Source organism: Mustela putorius, unplaced genomic scaffold (assembly GCF_011764305.1).
Source record: "Mustela putorius furo isolate JIRA1106 unplaced genomic scaffold, ASM1176430v1.1 tig00003863_pilon_pilon_pilon, whole genome shotgun sequence".
NCBI classification, from domain to species: domain Eukaryota; kingdom Metazoa; phylum Chordata; class Mammalia; order Carnivora; family Mustelidae; genus Mustela; species Mustela putorius.
This window is the reverse complement of record NW_025422015.1, coordinates 19,390,123-19,417,053: the sequence shown is the minus strand read 5'-3', so window position 1 is coordinate 19,417,053 and position 26,931 is coordinate 19,390,123. Positions and strand designations below refer to the sequence as shown.

Sequence of the window (26,931 nt, the reverse complement as noted above, 5' to 3'; positions counted from 1 at the left end):
TGTTTAACATTAAATGAGATAGTGTTTAGAACATTATCTGGTCATTTTAAAACCATAATTAATGTTGGTCATTTTAAAACCATAAATAACGATTATTATTATCTGTAATAACAGAAAAAACCTGGCCATCCATCAACAAGGAATATAACTGAACAAATGCTACTATGAAACCATTACAAATAATGAAACATAAGTGTATGTGTGCATGTATTTGTCCAAGTAGTAGGAAGTTAAAAAGTGCAAATTATAGTTTGATATATTGCATAACCCCAGTTTGGGGAAAAAGGCAAAATTAAATAATTCCCCTAAATAGGTGCCTATTTTTGTAATACAATAATAATTTGAGATATTGACAATAATTTTTTCTTTCTAATAGTTCACTTTTTACCTCCTTCTACTCTCTCTCTCATTCAAGCCCTTGGGCTGCTCTGGGCTTGTTGTACCCAATGAGGTATGGGTAAGCAAAAGAATCATCTCAGCAACCAGTTTCCAAAAAGTCAAATTTGCAACCAGTTTCCAAAAAGTCAAATTTGCAAAACATTTGAGATAAAAATACTAGCATATAAAACCCTGTACAAGGATGCTCACAGAAGGTTGGAGAGTAGATGTGCCCAGCTTGGAGAGAGACAAGATTGTATTGAAAGGAGAGTGATGAGTGTTGGAGGTGAGCCCAGCAGAGCAGGGTTGATGCCAGAAGCTACAGATAGACCCTGGACAAATGGAAAATTCCAGTGAGTCTGGTGAGACCTAAGACCAGAGGAAAATTGGGCCTCAGTTTCCTGGTAGAGGCCAAGGAAGCTGGCAAGAGTCCACAGAGGAAATGGCTAGAGCTGGTAGGGCTGCAGGCAGCCTGGCGGAAACTGCCAAGGCTCAGGCACTGAACCACCACACCTGACACGGTCTGACAACAGGGGCCAACACACCTGTGGGGACTGGTGGCCAAGGCCCAGTTAGAGTGAAAGATGTCTCACTATCACTATGGTTACCAAGGAGCAGATGGTGCTGATGCTCAAATTCCCACTCACTTTTTTGGTACTACATAAAACTTCCCGAAATGTAGACATAACTTCAGGAAAAAAGAGCGTATTCCACACTAACTGAGACTGAGTGGCCATCTAACCGACACAACGGACCTTCGAACTAAAAATTAACTTGAGTTAAGGAAAATTGTTATATGCCTTCTTTATCAAAGTTGGGACTCACATCACTTATAGGCATAATTATACATTTATATATAGATAAATATAAACTGTCAAGAGTGATGACCTAGGGGCAAGAGACTATACAGCTAGAGGGAGAAGGAGAAAATACTAGTTTTACTGTAGATAATTCTGTAATGTCTAAATAGTTAAAATTAAAAAATATTATTTTTGTAATGAATTGACTGAAATAACATCAAATGCTAAGAAAAAAACAAAGTTCAAAATCATTTTGTAGTAAATAATAAAAACACTGAAAATGATTATTTGGGGCAAATTATCAGTATGTCTGTGCCTCAATTAACTAATTTATAAGATGAGGGGATTGAATTAGTGATTTATATCATTCCTTCCTTCTCTAGGATTCTCAAAGATAGTGAGTGTCCTGTTCTTGAAAATGCACAAGAGATGTGGTAGAAAAGAGTCATCTTTGTGAAGGATTTGGGATAAGACAAGAAGCATTTAAGTTAATGTTCTGGAGATAAGGACTACAGGACCCATAGTGGAAAACCAGACCTGTTCTAAGAAGCAAGGCTTTGACTATCAGTCTCTGTCCTGCCAATTCTTTTCCGCATGACCTTGAGGGCAAAGCAGTTTGAACACTTTGGGTTTAAACTCCTTAAACTTCTCTAAAGAAGTTTAAACAGACAGTTTCCAAACTGTCGGTACATTAGAGTAAGTCAGAGACTTTTTAAGAAATACAGATGCCATCCATATACTCAGTAGAACAAGTACATAATGTCACCAAAAGACACTTACAGAATGTTCATAGTGACGCTGTTGACAGTAACTCAAAACTAGAAAGATTCAAATATCCCTCAAACATAGAATGAATAAAGAAATGTTGTGATGGGATACAACAGAGCAGGGATCAGCAAACTTTCTTTTCTGTAAACTGCTAGATAGCAAATATTTCAGCTTTGACGACCACACAGTCTCTGTCGCAACCAGACTCCGCCATTATGGTGTGAAAGCAGCTGTAGACAATACAGCAATGAATTGGCCTGGCGGTGCTTCAATAAAACTTTATTTACAAAACAAGATGTTGGACCCCGTCCCCACCAAATAACAATGAAAACAAACTATATGTGATAACATAGATGAATTTCACAAACATATTGTAACAGAAGCCAGATACAAAAGAACACAATTGTGATTCTTTTTATATAAATTTCAAAAATAGGTAAAAGCAAGCTATGATGGGAGAAGGCAGAATATGGTGATTATCTTACCAGATTGTGCCTAGGATGCATGGTGACCTAGATGGATTGTCTTCTGGACTGGAATGCTCTACTACTGACTTTGAGACTGTGTTCCCTTTGTGAAAATTAATTGAATTTTGTGCTTACAGGATTTGTACCTTTTTTTCTGATATAACCTTTAATTCAGTGAAAAGTTTACATAAAAGTGGATCTTTCAAGGTCTCAGTGTAGGGAGTCTGGGATAGTTGGGTGGGGGTGTGGCCTGAGGATCTGTCCTAATCCAGCCTTGAAGAGGTAATTGACCTGGACAAGGTTCCTTTATGGGCAGAGCTGATACAGAGGGAGCTTACAGTCTTGGGTATGGGGTGAGTCCTTTCTGCAGAAAGAGCAGACACAGCCCCTATTCTTGAGAACGGACTGGTCATTAGCTAAAGGAAGCCAGGCTTACCTTCCAGACTCAATGCTGAGTGATATTTGCACGATCACCTCAATATTCTCATTGGCTTCTGCCAATAGGCAACACCCAGTTTCAGAGCTTCGCAGATTGGCAGAATTGCTGGGAAAGTGTCAGAAGGTTTTCAGAACTCAGCATGAGAACAGCAGCCAGCTTTCAAGGTGGATGGTCTCTGTGTTCTTTTCAGCTCCATGTGGTTCTTCGAAGCGCATCGCTGTAGAGCAGACACGGCCTGAAGTTTGGGTTCAAACAGATACAACCTCACATTCTGGTTTTACAACTCAGTGGAGAATTACTGAATTTTACTCGATCCTAATTTTTCTCATTTGTAAAAGATGCATCAAATTATTCTCTCCACCTCTGTGACAGGCAAAGGTTTTTTTCCTTTTTTTTTTAAATTCAGTATTCATTGAGCCAACATTTGTGTGCCAAGCACTATTAAGACTTTTGCAAGGATTATCTCACTTAATCCTTGTCGGTGAGGAAACTTCATTTATGATCTTATTTTATACATGAAAAAACTAGGAATTAGAGAACGTAAGTGACCTGTCCAAAGTCACACAGGTAATAAGAGACAGAACAAATTTCCCGCTAAGGAATTCTGACTGGGAACCTCACCTTTAACCACAGTGACAATGCCTGGCAGCTATCACTGTATCTGGTCCATGGATGCAATTTCATAAGTGTTAATTCCGACTTTCCTCTTTCCTCAAAGAGCTATGAATGAGAGCTGAAGCCTAGCAGTCAGAACATCTGGATTCTAGCCGCTTGGTAAATCACTTTTATTTCCTTACCAGTATAATGAAGACATTGGATTAGGTAATCCTGAGATGTTTCTTGCAGGCTGAATGAAATTTGTACTCTATGAATGTTTGCTCCAAACAGAAAATGACTTTAAAATGTTTTCATCCTAAATGTTATGATAATTTTGCATTTGCTTCCAGAATCTGAATTTGTTTGGATATTTTAAAAATAGCTGCTAAATGATTTACTAGCAAAACCTCTTTCCATCACACACACAGACACCTACAGTCACCTCACCCCATGATCCAGCTCCTGTTTGTCCCTTTACTTGGGACACACTTCACCCATGGTTGCATATTCTACAAGGGCATGCTAGAAGGGGCACCTTAGCTTGGTTTGAAAAGCAGAGGTTTTTGTTGATTTTCAGGCCTCTAGTATCTGTACCATTTTACTGACCTATGCAATGTGGCAGCTTCTGACACAGAAGCTCTTCCCAGATCCGAGTCCCTAAAATGCATCTATTACTGAACAAGTGATTCTCACTAAAACATTCAGCGCACTTTTGACATCTTCCCAACTTGGCAGATAATGCTGGATTTCCTACAAATTGAAAATCAGTGATGGTCATGTAGTTGGCAGGGATAGTGCTGATGAAATAGAACCTCATTTCTATATGGGATGGTTTCTTAGAGAAGCCAAGTTGAAACTTACACATCAGCTTTGGAAAACATTGAACCAACAAGTAGGGGGCAGAAATGGTAAATTCACAGGATAAACTAAGGATTGCTTTCATATCATTTATTTCCCTGCATTTGCCTACATCTAAAACTCAATTAATATTTAAAGGAGAATGAATTTTGTCCAAGAAACTTACAGAAATAGCAACTGAAGTAATTTGAATAATAAGTCAGTATTTTCCCTTGACACGGGACAAGCAGAGTTTTGTTATAACATTTAAAATAAGTTGTAAAATATGGGGTGTATCAAGAAGCACTACATTTGAAAAAGCTTACCATAAAAACCACTATGAATGTTGGGGAGCACAATGGCCAGTAGAGCTGAAAGATTTAGCATTCCAGTAATAAGAGTTTGGAATTCCCAAACACAGAAAAGTTGTCATTTTTATCGTTTTGCTTAGTTTGGTTTTATTCCAGGAAGTGAGGAGACACTAAGCTAAACAGTATAGATGACAAGTCATGATGTGCACACTTCCTGTGAGACAGGAAACGTGCTCAGACCCTGCACACGACTCTTTGCTTTCAATATCTCCCCATGCTTCTTTGTGCATAAGTCTATGCATTGTGTCCAGATGAGACAGAGAGCAAACTGCAATAGAACAATATGCCTCCAAAGGAAATTGCTCTTACAGCACCAAGGGATCAAGAAAGACTCTTACCATGGGGTCATAAGGAGATAGTCAGTATAAATAGTAAGGTTATTGTAGTTTCACAAAGGAATGCTTAATATAATCTTTTTAGTTTCCATATGGTAATAATGATTTCACACACACACACACACACACACACACACACACACGCTTATCTATACGTATATACATATGTGTGACTGATTTTCAAGTGATTACAGATTTTTTTAAAAAGCAATCACTAAAAGTCAGTAGTAGTAATGAGTAAATTTTGAATTTGTGTTTCTGAGTTATTACTCATTTTGACCATGTAGAGCTTGTAAATTAATAATTCAAATTATAGGGGCACCTGGGTGGCTCAGTGGGTTAAGCCGCTGCCTTCGGCTCAGGTCATGATCTCAGGGACCTGGGATTGAGTCCCACATCAGGCTCTCTGCTCAGCAGGGAGCCTGCTTCCCTCTCACTCTCTCTGCCTGCCTCTGCCTGCTTGTGATCTCTATCTGTCAAATAAATAAATAAAATCTTTAAAGAAAAATCCAAATTATAATATAAATTATAACCCAAATAATAATGTAAATTAATAATCTTTCTTCATCATTTTGACACTGATTCATCTTGTTTTTTAATTTGCTTATCTGGAAGTACCATGAAAATTTCTTCTTAGAAACTGGAATTGGCTTTAGTTTAGCTATCAGATTCCATCTAGTACCCCAAAGATATGCTCCTGGCTCCTGTCACTACAAAAAAAGGGAAAAAACAAATATATGTGTATGTATATATACATCTGTAATGCATTTTTATATTACTAAAAGATGTTAGCTGAAACTTGCAAATTTATAGTAATATGAGCACAGAATTGCTCATGGTAAAACTCTTCTTCAAAATATTTCTTTTTTTTCTCAAAATATTTCTGATGAAATTATAGCAATATTGTTTCAAGCCAAACCAGAAAACTGCAATAGAATGGTATGTTTTGGCCCATTTGCTATACAGATGGTTTTAATTGCAAAAATCCCATCTTCTTTAGTTTCGTTTTTTAAGGGACATATTTGGCCACTGGTTAAGAGGGTGGAAAGTTGGCCCCCAACATTTGAAAGAGAATGGAGGTGTTGGCAGGGCTATACTACTTCCCAAGTCTCTAGTGGGGGATCTTTCTTTGTCTCTCCCAGCTTCTGGTATCCCCAGGCATTCGCTGACTTGTAGGAACAAAACTCCAATCTCCACCTCTGAGTTTATACAACCCTCTTCTCCATGTGTCTGTCTCTTCATATCGTGTTCTCTGTGTCTTTGTCTCTCTGTTCTTGTAAGACAGTGGTTTTTGGGGATCAAAGGCCCATCCAACTCCATATGACCACATCTTAACTAATTGCATCTATAACAACTTTTATTCCAAATAATGTCACTCTGAGGTGTTGGGGTTTGGATGTCAACCCATCTTTGGAAGAGGAATACAATTCAACCTAGAACACCTGCTTTAGCAGGTACTTTTTTTTTTTTTTAAAGATTTTATTTATTTATTTGACAGAGAGAAATCACAAGTAGATGGAGAGGCAGGCAGAGAGAGAGAGGGAAGCAGGCTCCCTGCTGAGCAGAGAGCCCAATGCGGGACTGGATCCCAGGACCCTGAGATCATGACCTGAGCTGAAGGCAGCGGCTTAACCCACTGAGCCACCCAGGCGCCCCAGCAGGTACTTTTAATACTGGGATTACTGCATGGATAAAATAAAGTTCATGCCCTTTGAATGTAAGGAGGTTGACATTAAACAAAACCCAAGAATTTCAGTTGGTGATAAGTGCTATGTAGATAATTATATAATAGGGCCCCTACTTAGATTGATTGGTAAGAAAGATGACTCCAGGGCGATCTTTAACCTGAGCTCCCCACAGGAAGGAAGCAGCCATACAAAGATGGAGAAACAAGGATTCTAGGCAAAGGAAATCCATGTTCCCAAGGAGAAAAGAACCTGTTCCTGTCCCACTGCTTCACAGCAAGATCTGTCATCATAAATGGTTTTCTTTCTCTCAATGAGTTTATGTATTCCTTCAAAAATGATCTACCTAAGTTTGGGTTTCTGGTAGGTAGTTTTCTACTCAGTTATGGACAGATAGAATAGCAACCTTAACTATGGGACTTTTCATGCTCTGGAAAATAGTGTTCATCTTTAATTTGAAGATGGCATAATTTTTGTGGGCTATGACGCTATTTGTATAGGTTGACAGTTACTGTCCAAATATAACTGGAATATCATTGTGAAGAGTTACAATGGAAGGTAAATATTAGTGGTTAGGTAAGTCCTATTCGTGTGTTCTTAAAAGATCTGATTTGTATCCATGCATTTGTAAAAGACATTGCTATCATTTTTTAATCACCCTTAAATTTATCTTTAAATTAGACAGTAGTGTAGAAATCACCATTTTTGTGAAATATGGCTGTATTTCACAAACAAAAGCCATGTTTTTCTAAAAAACCTCTACCCCTTTTTAAATTCTAGAGGCTCTGTAGTATAGGGCAGAGTGATCAAAAGTTGGTCTTCAAGTTGTTTCCTCTCAAGGAGAATGAACACACTATATGACAATGAGAAACTGCCAAGAAGATTTAAGGGCCAAAATTTTTTGCAGTTTTTCTATGTCAATTTTGGGTTTGCATTTTTAATACTCCTAAGAAGAGTCACAGTAAAAGTAGGGCATCTTTTTTCATCTTTGTTGTTTGCAGACATAAGCATATTTTACTCGCTGAATTATTAACTTTTCCGTATGCCTGTCAATTTTTAGAAACAGCCAAGAACTTGTAAAATCGCATGTCAGAATCTGTGATTCAAGGGGAGAACAAATGCACCCAGCTCCCAGAATAACCTCAGAACTGACCCAACTGAGTCTCAAAAAAGGCACTTTCTAAGAACATGGTTGCTTCCCCTGACTTTCTCTGAATTTCCAAACAAAATTTCACAAGGGCCAAGGCCTTTCTTCAGATACTCAAAATTTTAAACTGCTCATCTTTTCTTCAAATTTTTTTGGAGGGGTGGTGGAGAAGGAGAATATCATGCTACAAATCCCCCCAAAATTATTTAAATAAGGAAAAGCTTTCCTATGAAATAAACATTTCAAGAAACTTAGAGCAATCTGACTCTTTTCCATTGAGTTATATTTTAAATAATTGCATTAGAAAAAAGACCTTAGAAGATTGAACAGAAAATAAAATCTACTCTATCCCTTTGGCTCATTCTAGACTAGCCTACACACACCGGACCAGCATTCATTCATTCATGGGATGGCAAAGGCTAGTCCTCAAGGTCTCCGCACCCTTCACCAGCCCCAGTCTGGAGGCATCTGACTCAAGCCAGAAGACCAGGCACCATGAAGTCTGCAGTTACTAAGTGTGATACTACCAGGACAGTGTGATATAGTGTGATCTACCTCCAGAAAGGAAGTTGGTTTGTTTTCAGTTGGGTTTTCTGTTGCTTATGGAAGTTCCACAGTGATAATTTTCAGAGGTCTGAGTAAAATGTTATTTCTCTACAAAAGTTAACAAATAAGTTATGAATATTATAAAATATTACTAACTGACCAGATAATTAAAGGAGACTGGTAGGGTCAAAGTTCACATATAAATAAGTTGTTCAGAGTCCATTGTTTGTGGTTGCTGAGAATTATGGTCTATTTTATAGCCTACTCCAGGGAAAAGATATGGGTATGAATATGCTTCCAGAGATAGGAAGATGGGAGTCCAAAACATAGAGGACTCTTTTACTAAGACAACTGTAGGAAAGCTATCACTTTTCTTTTCTGCTTTTTATATCACAATCAAAAAAGACACCTTGTTTCTTTTGTTCTAGAAATGCATTACAGAAACAGATACAAGAGTCTATTGGCTCTTCCTTGGTGGTTTTTCCTCTTGTGCCACTCAAGTTTTATACGTGAACAATTAAGTGACGACTGAGTGTATGTAGAAAAAAAAATTACCCTTGAGGTAATTTGTAGCTTCAAGGAACAAAGAAAAAATAATGTCAGCAAAGGAAAAGGAAATAGCTATTTACTCAGGGTCAAAACAAAGGCAAGCCACTGTTTTAGGGGGAACAACATGTTGATACAGGTGAAGGAGGGCTTTCTCACATGAAAACTACACCATCTTGGCAGCATGTTTCAGGGAACCAGGCTGAGGCGAGGTGTTTTCCTTCTGGAACTTTCATTACACCGTTCTGACTTGCTCCCCAAGGCTGCCTGGGCATGTCAATTCTAGTGAGTTCTATGAATCAATAAGAACTGAGAGTACAGAAAAGAAAGAAAATTCATAGATGTGGGTTATTTCAGAAAAACAAAAAAGAGGAGGAAGGTTATAAGTCTTGGAGAAAACATTAATACTATGTATGAGTCACATACACCTGAAGTTTTCATACATGTTGCAGATTCAATTTATGTGTGGTAAAGCATACATCTTTCTTTGTTTATTCTTTCAGATTCTCCTCTTGATTCTCCCTCCCACTTGGCAATTTCTTCTGCCTGATTTCAAAGCTGTGATTTTAAAGGAGGCTGCTCTGCCCTAGGCAGATTGGTTTGGTCATGATGGCTTCCTAGGCAAGGACTACACCAAGTGGAGTAGCAATTAAGGTATTTCCAGTGTAAGCAAATTTGTAATGAAGAAGACTACTGGAGTGAATGGGCCCCAACTTCTTGAATATGGAACTCTACTTGGTTCAAATTAACCAAGCAGATATTATCTCTTCAGGGCATTTGACCCTGAGAGATCCCATAATTGTAGTTCAGAGAAAGCTAAGCCTGGTAACAAATATTCCCACCATAATATGAGTGAGTCAGTTGCGGAGCCTGGGGGCTGGGAGGCAGTGGGGGAGAAGACTCTGCTCTACATAGACATTCTAAAATTCAGGCTCTTTCCACCTTGAGGAAGGATCAGGAAACTACAGTTCACAGGTCAAATCCAGCTAAGAAAGATTTTTTATTTTTAAAGGGTTGCAGAAGCAGCAGCAGCAGCAACAGAGACCTTAGGTACCTGAGATGCCCTAAGATATTTATCTCACCCTTTCCAGAAAAAGCTTGCTGATTTCTGATATGGGTCCACATTTCCTCAGAGCACTAAAGGGCTTCCCTTGGACCACGTTAAGCAGCCATCAATGGGAGAAGAAAGTGGGCCAGACATGGAGGATTCTGTGGGACGTGTTAGAGCCAGGCCAGACAAGGTAGATGCTGCTACTGTCTGCATTCCTTTGGGCCAGACACAATCATGTGGCTGCAGCCACCTGCAAGGAAGGGTCAAAATGCAGCCTAACTCCATGCCTAGGAGGAAAAGGAATCTGGTTAGTGAAAAGACAGGTGTCAGAAGACACACAAGGTGAATTGCTAGAAAAATTAAATAGCCCATTGTTAAGAGTTCAGGAAAAGGCCAGAACGCCTCAGACTGAGGCTATGAGGTTATCACTGTGGTTTCCCAGAAGAGGTCAAACTGGGATGGTCAATTGTCAAGTGGGTGGAAAATGCAGGTAACTGAAAGGAGATTACCAAAAGCACAAGGGTGGAAAGTATAGGCTTGGGATATTTAACACAGAAAGAGGCCCATGGGGAAGTTCTGAAGAATATTCTTAGAAAGACTGGATTCAGCTAGGAAAAGGCCTTGAGTGGTCAGGCCGTGGCAGGCCAAATGCGTGGAGGCCAATTTTAGAAATCATTTGACCATGGATTTTTTTTTTCCTGATTTTTATTTTAGTTGTTTGTTCATTTTGTGCTCTATGGTTGCCTTGTCTGAGTCTGGAACCTCCAGATCTTGAGGTTTTTTTCATTGTTGTCTCTGGGCAAAGGCTATCTTCAGAAGATAGGAATGTTAGAATTTCAAGAGGTGAAGGGAAATGATAACAATGACCCATTTCTTCTGAAAAAAAAAAAAAAAACTCGAATTTGTATATCATCCATTTACAAGGGTACATGAGAACATGTATACTCAGTTAAAAGAACAATAATAAAAAACACCCAAGCACCCATCATCAGCATAAGTAATAAGAGCACATGGCCAATGTGGATGACATATTCCCCCTATAGATGACAGGTTCCCCCTTGATCACATATCTCTCTCTCAGTTCTTTCTTCCAAAAAACAATAATCCTGAATTTTCTGTTAGTTGTTCCTTCCTATTCTTTATAGTTTCACCACCTATGTATGAATTCTTATATTGTTTAATTTTACCTACTTTTGAATATGGAATCATATTCTCCTATGACTTGTTCTTGCTCAATATTATGTTCTTTGAGATTCTTATAAGTAACTGCCACTTGTAGCTAGTAGCTAATTTATTTATAAACTACCTACTCTCTGTTATCCATTCTATTCTTAAGGGCCCTCCTCTTTCTTTATAAATTGGAGAAAATTTAAACTTTTGCACCATTTTAAATGGGAGAAAATTTAAAATTTTGTGTCTTCCAGGGAAGACATTAAAATGAACACAAAACAAAACGTAACAAAAACAAGAAATAAGAGGGAAGTGAAGGCTACCTTTCTCTTTGTAGAACATTTGGGAACTTCAGTGCATCTCTCCTTGGAACTCCTTGTTCTGTGGGATTTGATTTATCAGGTTCAACTTGATTTGCTGTGATATTTAAACTGTACTCTTTTGGGTGGTTTGTTTTTTTCAAACAACCAGTTTTTGCATGTGACTGAAGGTTTCTAGCTACCTTAAAGACTGCCCTTTTTCCCTTGCCCCCCTCTTACCAGTGAAGAACATTCAGCCCTTTTTTACTAACAGGTGTCAGATTACATTTCGGGACATTTTTCACACACACCTTCTTGAGAGAATTTCCTCGCACATGGAGCTTGGTTTTCTAATCCAGTTCTTCTGGACATAATATAAGCCGATCGTGACAATTCTATGTTAATCATCTTCACTGGACTTTCATTCTTGAGTTTATAATGATGCAATTTCATAAATGAAATAAGCCATTGTCCCCTTCATGTCTTGGGTCCCGCTGAGAGAGTGTTTCTATGTTTCAGTTGATACATGCATTCCTCTATCTACCCACGACAGCATGGCAGGAACAGCTACACTCAGTTTAGAGAGAGAAACTTAGCTGTTCCGTCTCACTCTCTAATGAGTTTTCAAGAGTGTAAACAAAACAAATAAACAGAGTATAAACAACCCTCTATCTGATCTTTTCCTACAAAAAGAGACACAAAAATATTTCTTTAAAAGGTAGAACTTTTTTTTTAAAGATTTTATTTCTTTATTTGAGAGAGAGAGAGAAAGAACAAGGAGGGGGCAGAAGGAGAAACAGGCTTTCCACTGAACAGGAAGCCCAATGCGGGGCTCGATCCCAGGACCCTGACATCATGACCTGAGCTGAAGGCAGACACTTAACCCACTGAGCCACCTAGGTGCCCCTAAGAGGAGGAACATCTTACTTCTCAAACATTCCTATAAGTTTCATTTCCTTTTTGTTGTATGTTTCATGGACAGGTTTCAATTCTGAATAATTAGTAACTATTTTGAATAATTAGTATCTGTGAGTATCTCATGAGAACCACCTGAGTTGCAAAAACTCATTTTTAAGTTTCTCTGCTTAAAGCGATCAGTTCCATAAATTATACATCTGTTAGTTGATATGTATTTTCCAATAGGTAGTCTGAAGCAGCCCCACATGAACACTCATTTTCACATTAAAAGTAGAAGAAGCCTGAGAGCCTGATCTTCTAGGGGTTTTCCCCCCACTCTTTTTAAGTCCTTTTTTTTTTTCTTGCCTAGAGGAAAATACTCTTCTTTTGAAAATCGTACTTATTCCTGATAAGAAGCTTTATTTCTATCTTCAGAAACATCATTTTAGATTTGTATAATCAGTTCGGAAAACTGCTCCTTAAAATGATAAATAAGTATCAAATTAAACTTGCAATTAAAGTTTACTAAAAATATAGGTTGCTGTAATTTTGTTGGTGATAGAAGTACAGAAGTAGAAATGATTAATGATGATTACTAATTACGCAGCTGTGTTCAGAGCATATAAGTCTACAGAACCATGGTTTAACACTAAATAAGGGCTTCATCCTAGGAGAAACCTCTGTAGACAGTATCTAAATGCAGCTCATTTCTAGTCAGTACTTAAACACCCCCACCTCCTCCTATGGCTGAGCTTGATAAAGAGCACCAGAAAAATAGAGTGCTGGGATGACCATCTTGGCTCTTCTTTCTCTTGTTGCTGCGTTTTTGTTAACTATTAGATCTGAGCTTAAAATAATGCCATCAATGTGAGAAAGTATCAGGTATTAATAATGGTGAAGCAAGGATCATCTTGTTCAAACTCTGACTTCTCTCTTGCCTAAATCTTGGATAATCTGGTATTTTCTATGAAAAATGGTTTATTGATTAGCCTAATGGAAGTCAACTGTAGAATAAAACCATTAAATATTTAACTTATAGACCAGTGAGTCAGGTTTGGTCACTTCATCTGTAACCTTAGAATAAGGAAATCTACAAATTGGGTTTTTTAAAAAGACATTTCTAACTATATACTTTTTTTTTGATTAACACAAAAATCACATTTTTCCCTTTTCTGTTCTTCACTGCTGCAGAAAAATCATTATTTTAGGAAACACAATTTTATAAATAAAACAAACTACAGTGATCAATAAATGTTATATGACATTGGGGTCTCCTGGGTGGCTCAGTCAGTAAAGTATCCAATTCGTGATTTCAGCTTGAGTCATGATCTCATGGGTCATGAGATCAAGTCCCACCTTGAGCTCCATACTTGACGCAGTCAGCTTGAGATTCTCTCTCTCCTTCTGCCTCTCCCCCCATGTGCTCTCTCTCTCTGATAAGTAAACAAATCTTTTTTTAAAAAGTGATATGAAATTGAAACTCTCAAACCTACTTTTCATATACTAGTAATGTGTTATTTTCAGTACCCAATATATGAGCAAACAAACAAAATTAAACTTAAAGAAGAGAGAAAGAGAATGAAATGGAGAAAGCAAAAGGAGAGAGGAAGACAAAAAGAGAGAAAAAGAGGGAGAAAGAAAAGGAACAAAAGAAATAGAAGAGGATGTTTTTGCTTTTAGTGAATGGGAAACAGGGGATACAGGCAAGGGAAGAAAATGAAAATAGTTGTGGAGGAAAAAGGATATGGAAATATGGAACCAGTTGTCACCTCTTAAGCGTAGCTACTGTGATACCACAATGTGGCTACAGATTTGTAGGTATGTAACCTGACTGTTGAATCAGGATGATACATGGACCTGTCCTTCAGAGGTGGCTCAGTGTGATGAAATAGACTGAAAAAAAGAAAAAGGATAGATGCCTCTGTTGGAAACTACTTCCACCACTAAAGTGCAGTGTGACCTTGGCCATGTTGCATAACTCGTTTACTCTTCTTTCCTCCTCTGAGAAATGGTGATGAGTATCCATCCACCCTACCCACCTCATTGGGTTCTCTGAAAACTCAATGAGATCATTTTTGTGTAAAAGCTTTTTGAAAGCTGTAAAGCACCAAAGTAACATATAATATTTGACCACAAGTAAACTGTCTGCCCTTCTTGGGCCTGGCAGTCCCAAGTCAAACACAAAAGGAAATGGAGGAGATGGGTCATACTATTTTTAAGAAAAATGCAGCTTAGAGCCAGATGTTTACAACCACCTCTGAGATTATCTGAGTGCTTAATATTAACCAACAGGGCGTAAGCAATTTTATTGTAGTTTCAAAACCCTAAAAATCAACAGACTTTTTTCTGACAAAGTGGTTCAACAAAGATGTGTTAGGGGAAGGAAACACTTTCAAGGGACCTCGGATATTTGGCTCCCCATTACAAAGCACTGGGAGATGCCTGCAGGGAGCAAAACTCCAGAGGGACCTGCATCTGTCTTCTCTGCCTTGTCCTGAGTGACACAGAGCAAACCACAGAGCTGGAGAAACAGAACAGCATCAATCCAGAGAGAAACGTGCCTGACCGCTCCTCCTGTGACACCGGGCCAAGTAGTCCTCTCAGAGTCATATAGTTAGTAATGGTGGATTCGCATGGTTAGGACAAGAACTGATGGACCCAGAAGCAGAATTGCTGATACACAGCCTCTCCTTTTGGACAGCAGCTCAGACTTCAGGGCTTCCAGAAGGGAGAGAGACATTTGGGAACAGATTTGACGAAAGGTTTTTCCCCTTCAACTGCTCAGGATGTGGTACTGAATTTTGAAGGATTAAAAAAGGAAGAAGAATTTATTGCTTATGCTCTCAGGGCCCCCTAGGGCTTATCAAAAGTTTTATCACATTTTTCTAAAATACAGCCCTAATCCAAAAGCTTTGTTTGTGCACGGATATGTCCAGTCCATGGGTGGAGAATATCCAGAATTCTTTCCATTCTGTACTCTGTCCCTCCCTCCTTTGTCCAGTTGTTTGGGGTCTCTGTCCATTCTGATCCTAAACATGCTTTCATTGTAAGGGTCAACTTTACTTGAGATTTTAAAGCCTCAAAGACCAAAATGGTGGGGGGGAAAAAAGTCAGAACTCTTTTGGGATAGGACCAAATATTTGCTAAATGTCTATATAAACAGCAAATGCAACTCTTTCCCCGTTTCATCAAACACCCAACTGTATTTGTTAAATAATTCTTCAGCCAATACTATGTCAAAGACACCACATAGCTATTTTTTTAATCCTTCAACTCAGCAAATTAGCTGGGATGACCAATTTTGACCGCCACTACAACAGTAACATTGTGCACTTAAATATCTTTCCCACTTCTGGTTTTTCCTGGCTTCTGTGTCAGAGACAGGTGTTGACAGTTATTGTGTGATGGGAATTTTTAGAAACACCAGCGCTGTTGGTGTTTCTAAAACACCAACAATATCCTCATCAAGAAGTCATGAATTGGCTTGAGATAAGGAAGGGCAATTTGAAAACCTCCTTTCCCTTTGTCTCATTTGTATTTTCTCTTCCTTCAGCTCTCATCTGTCATGAATTATGTCCTCTAAGTCCCTGCAAACCAGCCATGTCACACACACTCACACATACACATTCCTTCCTTGCATAGAGCAATTGTCTTACCATTTTCTGAGAGAAAATCATAGATTCCTATGGTCAGAGACAAAAGTTGATGTCAGCTGTCTTTTAGTCCATAGACTTCCAAAACAAAAGAAGAAGAAAGCTATCTGTACAAAACACATGCGCAAATTGAGATGGTCAATTCTCTCCTCTCCAGGAAGAGCCCATTCTGGAACCACAATGGTCATTCACCAGCACCAGTTTGACCAGCATTCCAGGCATCCAAGAGAGCAAATTCTGGGACTTTCTTTTCATTAAAATGTGAAAGCATATTACACTGCGCTGGCCTGAAGCACACTTTTTAACTTAAAAGCAAATTCTAATTCTTTGAAGTTGAAACATTAAAAAAAAAACAAAACCCTCAAACCAAAACAAACTTTAGTCTCTCTGGAAAAGCAATTGATAAAAAAAAAAAAAAAATACCTTCTAACTGTGAATATATTTTCACACTGTTAAGCATTTATTTATTAAAAAATAATATATGTTTCTGAAAAGAGCTGTCTTTTGATAATCTCCCAAGACCAGAGAGCACACAGATATTCCATGGAATCAAGGCCTTGTAGGTGAAAAGAACTATTTTGTTAGATTAATTCTTCAGAAAAGAAGATCATGCCATGAACTTTTTTTTTTTTTAATTGGATTCTCTACCCTATAATGATCTACTATAACAATCTACTATACGTTGTATTTGTGGTGGTTTTGTAGTGTGTCACCTTGGCTAGGATGAACTACCTTTCCCAGAATTCCTGGTCCAGTATGTTTCTGGTTAAGGTGGACTGTAGGAAGGATTGTTATGGAAGATGGGGAGGGCAGAATGGGGCAGCAGCCATGCCTTAGCTCACCTACACTGTTGCTTATCTCACCACACAAGTGTAAGGCAGTAGCCTTCTTCCCCTGGATCCTCCATCAGCTTCTCAGATTCCTGCACTCAGGTAGCAGGCAGTAGCAACAGCTCTAGACACAATGATAAGACATAGTGTGGCTGAGATAAGGGAAATAAATCCCATATAAACCAGGGACCTGCAACCTCAGTGAAAGGTCTAAGGTTCCAATTGCAGTTATGTTGAGGTACCCTTTCTGACCCATTTACTGAGCGACCCAAAAGCTATTAATCATGAGTGTGGTGCAGAATAAGAGAAAGCTCTATGTGAAGTCCAGACCACTCTACAAACAGCTCTGCCACTTGGACCATATCATCCAGAAGATTCAATGGTACTTGAAATGTCAAGATAGGGATGCATTTTAGAGCCTTTTTCAGACTCCTATAGGGAGATCACAATATAGATTCTTAGGATTTTGGAATAAAGCTCTGCATCTTCTGTGGACAACTATTCTTTTTTTATGAAATAGCTCTTCTTTTTCTACTGGGCCGTAGTAGAAATTCAGTGCTTAGCGACGGCTCACCAAGTTACCAAGTGTGTGACCTAAGCTGCCTATTACTAGGTATTTTCTGACTGACCAAGCCATAAAGTTAAGCATGTGCAGAAGTACTTCATTCTCAAAGGGGGGTGATAAATACGAAATCAGGCTTGAACGAACCTGAAGGCACAAGCATGTTACATGAGTAAGTGGTCCCACCACCCATGACTCCTACTCTTGATTGTCTTCTCTCTCTTAACCTGCATTTATGACCTCTTGGGGAGCTCCTGCGACCAGGTGATGAAGGAAGAAAAAACTCAGGCCTAGTCTGCACATGATTCAGCAAAAGAGGCCAGAAGTCACTTAACAGTGGACAGCTGAAAAGAAAATGTTCAGGTGAAGCATGACAGCCCCACTCTGAGATGGCCCTGTAGGACAGCGGTGAAGGACAAAACTCCTAGTGTATTTCAGTGTATGGAACTTTTAGCTGACACCTGATTGTCCATTTTGCTGGGAAGGAGATGTTTCCAGAAGTACAAGTCACACTAATTCATGGGTCATAGCTAATACTTAGTTAGAAGGTCAGAGATTTGGAAGGAACACACTGAAAAATTGGTAACAAAGAGATCTAAAGGAAAGAGAGATTGACAGACCTCTCTAAATGGGCATGGCCTGTGATAATATTTGTGTTCTATGTGATTGTTCACCAAAGACTAAACTCAGCAGAGGAATATTTGGATAGGATGCACCATTCATTGGACATCAGTCAGCCTCCTTCTCCAGCAACTCTTGTCATTGCCCAAATGGTCCATGAATAAAGTGACAATGGTGGCAAAGATGGAAGTTATACATGGGCATAGCAACATACTTTTCTGCTTACCAAGGTCCACCTGGCTACAGCCACCGTGCAGTGCTCCATTTGCAAATTGCAGAAATCAATATTGAGCCCCTGACATGGCACCATTCCCAGCTATCAGCTAGCCATCTATTGGCAGGTTGATAACATTAGATCAGATCACTTCCATCACAGAACAGACATGCTTTGTTCTTACTCTGGACAGTTACGCCTTGCTTGTGCACAGTGCATCTGCCTGAGGAACTTACTTTATATTAAATGAAATGCAGCAATTGGCTCATGCAGTTTACTGGTCTTACCAGGACTCCCATCAGTCAAAAGATGCTGGCTTGATAGCTTGGCAGAACGGCCTAGGATGTCTAGGATGCAAAGTATGCTCTAAATCATCATCTGATATATATTTCTTTTTCTCCTGTGTCCAAGATTCATGGGTCTGGGACCAAAGGGTGTTATAGGAAAGGGTCCTCTCACTGTTATCACTAGTGACCCACTAAATTTTTGTTTCCCATCCTTAAGATATTAGACTCTGCTAGTCTAGAAGTCTTAGTTCCAAAAGGAGGAATATTCCCACCAGGGGACCCAAAGATGATTCTAGTGAACTGGTATGTCCCTGGACACTTTGACACATGCCACTGAATCAACAGACAAAGAAGGGAGTGATTGAACTCACTCAGGCTTCCTTGCACAGAGGTAAGGGAGAGTGTGTCTCTGATGTTAAAAATCTTCTGGGTTATCTCCCCGTACTCCCATATCCTGTATTAAGCTAAAAAGGACAGTTAATGACCCAGACCCTTCAGGAATAAAGATTTGGTTCACCCCACCAGGCAAGAATCCACAACTAGCTGAGGTCTTTGCTAAAGACAAAGGGAATATGGAATGAGTACTGGAAGGAAGCAGTTATAAATACCATCTATGACCACATGACAATTTGCAGATATAAGTATTATAAGTTTTGAGTGTTTTTTCTTCATTATGATATGACTATATATATGTATATATATATAAACATATTTTGCATATATATTTAACCAGTTATTTTTTATGTTTGTCTTTTCTCATCCCCTGACTATCTAACATGTGTTAAAAGTAGTTAACTTAATTATCTCAGTATATAAGTTATAGGATAGCAAAGGAAAAATGTGAATCTGTTAGAATCACACTAAAAATAAACATCACCTCAAGTCAGAAAAGAACTTTATATCCTCTTCTGAGGAAAAGTGATGTATTTTTGGTTGGACCTGGGATAGGTGCATCAGGTACAGATGAACACACACACAGATACTCACTCACACACACACCCTAGTGTTTCTGCTTCTGTCATTGAACCCTGATTAATATCATATTTAGGTTAAATTTTAAAAGGTTACATTCTTTTAAAAAAGATGTTTTTTATTCAGATTGTAATTGACATATAATAAAGTGCACATATTTAAATTGTACATTTTGATAAATGGTAATATATACATATACCCATGACACCATTACTACACTCAAGTAAATAAAATACTCATAACCTTCAAAATTCACTTCTCTTTCTAACTCTCCCTTCCTACTTCTCCTTTCCCAACTCCCCAGCTAACCACTGATGTGCTTTGTCTTACTTAAGATTAGTTCTCATTTTCTAGAGTTTTATGTAAATGGAATCAGACAGTATATGCTCTTTTTTGTCTGGCCTATTGTACTCAGCACAATTATTTCGAGATTCATCTACGTTGTTATGTTCGTTCTAAAATAGTTTAATCTAAAAAGTTAAATTCTTAATGAAGGGATTGTTAGAACAGGTCAATCACTGGCATTTAGATGCAGTGTGACTAGGCATAATTCAGAGAAACAGAAATCCAGGCAATCAGAGATTATATGCTGGGAGCCTGTCCCAGTAGCTAGAGGATGGAGAGATAGTGTCATCATGCCAGCCTTGCTGCTAGGTAGACAGCATGAGCTTCTTTGGAAAGGGCTTTCAAAGGCTGGACCCTGCATCAAACAGAAATCTTGGCCAGTGGAGTAGGGCTGGACAGCACCATCTCCAAATGTTGTCCAGGAGACTAGGGAGGGAATAGAATGCCCACTGAGTTTTGAGTGTTGCATCTTTGGAGAAAAACATGAATGACATCCCCCTGAATAAAGATGAGTCATTCTTGTTCTTACCTTTCTTCAGTACCATCAACAAATGAATTCAGCAGTCCTTAGGCTCCTCTCACCTAGTTTTGCTCTAGCCCCACTTTTTCTCACAGATAAGCCAAGATTGCTCCACAGGGTCCCTTAAAGTCTCCAAATATGAGTCATGGAAAACAACATAATGTAGCAGGCATTTGACTGAAAAGCAAGAGATCTGGATTTTAACCCAGATCTGGCACTTACTTATTAGGATGGGACTGTGAATAAATTAGATTCTCGGAGTCTTGTTTCCTTAGCTGTCAATGGAAGGAGCTAGACTATGTGATCTTGAAAAATCTCTTTATTTGATGCATCTCAGAGTGGAATAATGAAGTCCTAGAGGATTAACAGGTGTGGTCATGACAAGAACCACGTAGACAACTTGAATGAAACCCCCATTTGTAAATGTAGGCACCACAGCCTAAGCAGCCAGCCACCTATTGTCTGTCAGTACATCCATCCATCATCTATCTATCCAACAAGTGTCTAGTGAACACTAATATGTTTAAGACATTGTGCTTAGCAAAGGAGACAAGAAGAGGGATATGACCTAGCTCCTGTCTTCAAGATGCTCACAGTTCACTCAGAGAAAACAAATCTATACATAATCACAACATTTGGTAATTTTAATAATGAATATATTAAGAGCAGAGATGGTGTTTTGGTTTTCCCTTGATCCTCAGGATCTTGCACAGAATAAGAGGAGAATAGTTGGGGTTTTTTGTTGAAGTAATTGATTATGAGGACATTTAGGGCAAAGGCCATTTCAGAATGTACTCCATGAAGATATAAAAGGAAAAATTATAAACGTTCATCTCAAGCACTCTCCCTTTGGGAAACTCACAGTCACCCTTTTTGCTCGGCATGTCTTACTGCCAGCTATATATATCTTGTATGTACTGATTACTGTAACAAACCTTTAGAAAGAGAAAGAGGAAAGAGAACTAAACCCAATTCTACTCTCCATATAGCTAGACAGGTAACCATCCATTTTTTCTATTAGAAAAGACCCAGGGACATCTGGGTGGCTCAGTCAGTTGGGCATCAGACTTGGTTTCAACTCAGGTCATGATCTCAGGTCCTGGGATTGAGCCCCTTGTTGGGCTCCACATACGGTGGAGAATCTGCTAGAGATGATTTCCCTCTCTCCTCCCTCTGCCCACTGCCCACTCTCTTTCTCTGTAAAATAAATAAATAAATAAACCTTTAAAAAACAGAAACAAAGAAAAGACCTAAACTAGGAAGCCATGAACTTTCTAAGGAAAGAAAACATCTCAAATTGGCCAAACTTAGTTCATTCAATTTATTAACTTGTACTCTTAAATATAAATATGAGGATGTTAAACCTGAGGTTCATCCTCATAAAACAAGTACGTATTTCTGAGGTTCGTAGCATACACACTAAAACATTTACTTCACATCCAAGTTGTCCAGAGATGATTTTAAGTGAATACATTTCTGTTTTCAGAACAATTCTCCTTTATTCTCTTCTATTTTACCATAATCAAACAGCTTAAGTGAATCGATGAATAAAGAAGGAAGAATGTGTAACAACAGAGAAACCCTGACCATCACTTCTAGTTCACACTGTGGAAGATACTAGTAAGTATATGGCATGTGCGTATTTTAACTTTATAGATTTAGCTCCCTAGCCAACCTGGGTGCAGCTCCATCCTCCAGCTGACTTCCCCACAGCCAGCAATCTCGGTCATGTGGCTGGCTGACCACCCTCTCCAACCCCCCCCCCTCCGCCACACCACCTACCTCCACTCCCTGACATGCCATCAGATCCCACCCCAAGGAGCCAGTCGTCCTGTGAAACAATGAGCAATTCTTATAAGACACACTGGAGCTCTGTTACTGTGTCACAGGAAGGCTTGATAAGATCTCCCAGCCACAGCATTCTTTTGTGTCAGCAGACGCAAGTGGGATGTTCCTTCTGTAGCTCTTACTGAGCAAGAGGAAGCAGCCTGGGAAGCACAATGTTCATTGAAATCGGCTTTCATCTGAGGAATCCCAGAGTGGCTCCCGCTCCACGATGGGCATTCTGTCTGCAGCTGAGCTCTCCTGATGCATTTCCGTTGTTTGTTCTGAGGGGAAGGCAGCACCTTTATGAGACTCCCTCTTTTACTAGGTAAAGGGCATCATATTGTGCCGGGCAAAGCATTCTGTGTCAGGATGTCTCCAGTGAGTCTGGGGCCTAGAGGGAACATTAAAAATAAAATAAAAAACAATTCGCGTCTCCCCCAGTCCTGACTCACTGATGAAGCACCAGCTACATTAGGGGAGGGACACAGTGGCGCCCAGATGACCCTTGCTGCACGTGCAGCTGTCTTTAGAAGCAGGAAGTATTGTTTTTCTTATCCCAGTGGTCACAATGCTACAGGCCATTAAACGGTGGTACTTACCTATGGCTCTGAGTGCTAGGGGCCCTCCAGAGCTGCCCAGAAGCAAGCCAGGCTCTGTTATCTATTGTATCTATTAAATTTCAAAGCAATTCTGACTCTCAATGGACAAACATGGAGAGGAAGAAATAATCCACAGTCAAATTATGGGTAAGAAGTCTCTCCATCTCATTGTTTTATAATTTAGCAATTCACTTTCTTTTCAGAGAAAAACATTCTGACTCCAAGAGTCTTCTGATTATTAAGAGGTCTAAATCAGTACATGGTCAAACAGGTCAACCAGCGTTAGGCTAACTTTTCTTCATCTCTCATGGCCCTTCCTTCTCTGCTCCACCCCATCTGGACTAACCTTCCATGCAAAGGAATATAAAAGAATGAGCTCTCAAGACATATGGCACCTTGGACTCTGCATATACTTTTTTCTTTCAACTCTCAAAATTAGCTGCTGGCAAAGTTAGGAAGGCATTGTCTATCTCGGCAGTGGAGGGTGTCAGCAGAGAGACACTACAAGGTAGGAAACCCTGGAACCTCATAAAGACCTGGCAACAGGACATGAAGGAGAAGCGATCTGTGAAGTTCCTGGCCCAAGCCCTCTTCATTAGGCTGGGTCCCTAGACACGTGGACTGATGATCAGTCTCCAATCTGAGCAGCAAGGCTGGCTTTTCTCATCCCCAGAAGCCTAAAGTCATATATGTCGGTGTGTTTGTGTGAAGGTAGGTATGACAGATGTATAAGGAGATAATGACACTGAAGAACTTGAAAAACATGGAAGCTGTTTCTTGGAATCAATTCAGTGTACTTGTTCTAGTCTGAGAAGAACAGACGTCAATCTTGTAAGTGATGCAGGATGTGGACGAAAATGACAACTGAAGGCAATTAACTTTTCTCTGGAAGGAAAGATTTGAAAAAGTCCTAAGAAATTAAAATTCTGGCTAAACCCCACGAAGAGGATCCAAAAGTGTTTTCTGATTGGATTTCCTTAGCTGAGCAAATAATAGAACTCTCAAATACCTGGAAATTTTGTTGTGTCTTCTGTTGGATATTTTTATGAAAGGATTTGCCTAAATTTCTGGTGACTTTCCCCTACCTCTTACACGAGTAGCTCATCTATGATTGGGATAGGCTTCTAGAAAAGAGAATTTATATTAGGGATTGGCTTTGGATAGAAAGGATCCATGAAACTCTCTTCCTCAATCATCCTCTTCCCCCAACTACAGTTAAAAAAGTAAAATTAAATTAAATGATAAAATAAAATGGATCGAGGCTTTGTAAATGGGATCCCAGCATCCGTAGGAGATTCTGGGGGTCCTTCTAATTTTAAGAATCTATGACTTTAAAAACTCTAGAAATATAATGCTAATGCATATAAGTTGTTCTATTTCTTTATTTAGATTGATTAATTTTTTTTTTTTTTTTTAAAGAGAGACAGTGATAAGGGAGAGAGAAGAAGGGGCAAAGGGAGGGGGAGAGAGAGAATCTTAAGCAGAGTCCACACTGAGACTGCCACATGTTTTGGGGCTCAATCTCACAATCCCTGAGATCATGACCTGAGTTAAAATCAAGAGTCAGATGTTTAACTGATGGAGCTACCAAGGTACCCCAACAGATGCATATAATTTCTATATATATATTGGTGATCTCTGGGTGAAAGCCACATAAATAATATCCAGAAAAGAAAGATATCACATATTAGATTATAATACATCTAATTCAGTTATATATATAATATATATATGTATATATTATATATATATAAATACCTGGTGTGTGCCCAAGACTACAGAACTTGCAGCAAATGAAAAACATATTGCAATGTGGTCTGAAGACTATCACAAACAGATGATTTCACTGTCATATAGTATTTATGGAGTAGAGTGACAGCCAAGAGACCCTGTGGCTCTTTTTTTTTTTTTAAAGATTTTATTTTTTTATTTGACAGAAAGAGATCACAAGTAGGCATAGAGGCAGGCAGAGAGAGAGAGAGGAGGAATCAGGCTCCCTGCTGAGCAGAGTGCTCGATGCGGGACTCGATCCCAGGACCCTGAGATCATGACCTGAGCCGAAGGCAGCGGCTTAACCCACTGAGCCACCCAGGTGCCCTCTTAATTCACCTTGTGAAGGAACAGGAAGGGCTTCTAGATGGGGTAGTGCCAAAGATGATACTTAGAGCTTGAAGAGTAATTATCTAGGTGAAGAAGATAAGGGAGAAGATTCTAGACAGGAAGATTCACATGAAGCAAGTAAAGGGGCCTGAGACATAGGGCACCTTCGAAGAACTACAAGTAGCTTTTATTTCTGAACTGTTCAGAGTAAGGCAGGTAAGGGCAGGGCATGTTGGTGGGGGCCAGGCATGAAGTTCATCTGTCCAGAAACTTTAAACCTTCTGTTAGGACACAGATGAAAGAAACCAGAACAGAATTTACACCTTAGCACTTTCTGATACTAAGACTCAAGGAATTATCGTGAGGTTGGATATCAGAGAAACTGAAAAGGCAAAACAGAGCTTATGGTGACATCAAAAGATTTACTTTAAGGTCAGAAAAGGCCACTAGAGTTGAAAGCGGGGATAAAACATGATTGACATTTGGGTCAGTTGGTTCTGGCCTTTTCGGAGTTATTTATTCATTCATTCATTTATTCATTCATTCGCTCATTCATTCATTCATTCATTCTTTTTATTTTAGAGAGAGAAAGAATCCCAAAGACTCCCTGCTAAATGCAGAGCCCAACACAGGGCTGGATGTCACAACCCTAAGATCAACAACCTGAGCTGAAATCAAGTCAACTGACTGAGCCACCTAGGCACCCTGCCTAGCAGAATTTCAAAGAGCATTAGCAATGCTACTTTCTCTCTCTCTCTCTCTCTCTCTCTCTTTTTTTTCCTCTTAGCAGCAACCTGCAGGATATCTACAAAGGCCTGTGTCCTGACTTGTCATGCCATGTACCTAAGAATAAATGAAAATGAAGTCAAAGCGGAAGAATAAAGGGCAAGGGAGAGAATCAAACTGCAGGATATGTGTAAAATGCTTTTAGTGACCTCAAATTATGGGATTAAAAATGGAATGAAAAGGAAATGTTTTGAAAGTAAGTGATCGAACACAAGCATTTGAACTTGCTCTCTAGGAAGTAATAATAGCAAACCGCACTTAAGCTTCTGTGTATTTAGAAAATCCGAAACAAGGAGGAATATTGGGACCATTCTTTGGTTGGAAGCTGCTATTACCAAGATAATTTCAGAAAAGGCAAGAAAGACTTCCATTAAAACAATAAAGAGAAAAGTCCTCACGGCCTCAGGAGTGAAGGGGTTTGAGTTGTTCCTTTAGCATCTCACCTCCCCTTCCCTTTGTCCCAAACTCCATCCCTTAATGATAGGGCAAAACCCAGACAACTTTGGAGCAATGAGGGCCAGCTATATCATTGGCAGGGGCCAGAAGAAAATGAAAATGTAGAACTCTTTTTCAAAAAGCAGAAAATAACATGCTCCTAGAAGTATTAAAATGTGACACTTATCCCTTTCTTCCAGTCTTTTCTCTTGACTTGTCATGGTGTCTTTTTTTTTTTTTCATGGTGTCTTTTTAATTTTTACTTAAATCATTATAAATAAAGAAAAAGTAAAAATTTTAATTATTAGCATGAATTTTACCATTCATTTTTATATTGTAAAGCTAGTCTTAAATACAAATATAAAAGCCTTTAACTTGCATGTAGAATCATCAAAATCACACAATTTACACTTTATAGCTCATACATTACACTTTATAGCTCATACATTGCCTGTGTATTTTATTCTTACCCCAGAAGGGCAAAAATGCTGCAGAATACTAACTCAGCTGTTTTTACTTCAACCTTCAGTGCAAGCACATTCTAACGCTACCTTCAATGGGTAAAGAAGGACTAACAGGAAAGGTAACCATGATCACTCTCTTTCCTTTGGATCACGATTTCTAGCATATGTGATTGGCTAATACAGGGAAGTAACAGGAGTAAGGAAAGATAGGCTAGACTTCCTTAGTTATTTGTGTTTCTTAGAACTCCTTTATCTGCTATCTGCATATGGAGCAAATTCCCTTTCAAAAAGAGAAAGGGACCTCTCAGGGTTGTCAGACTGCCCTTCCCCCACTCAGTCATAAACCTAATATATTGCTTTGATCTGCCCCACCTTACAGTGAA

General features: G+C 39.1%; 1 long non-coding RNA gene across 1 annotated transcript in view; it reads right to left on the bottom strand.

Moving 5' to 3' along the window:
- LOC101679603 overlaps positions 1-22,600 on the bottom strand; it is a 30,120-nt gene extending 7,520 nt beyond the window's left edge. Inside the window, exons 1-2 of the long non-coding RNA XR_198562.3 lie at positions 22,120-22,600; positions 2,850-3,087 (exon numbers count right to left, since the gene is read on the bottom strand). This is a non-coding gene — a long non-coding RNA (uncharacterized LOC101679603). The remainder of the gene's footprint in view (positions 1-2,849; positions 3,088-22,119) is intronic.
- Between the last annotated feature and the right edge of the window lie 4,331 nt (positions 22,601-26,931).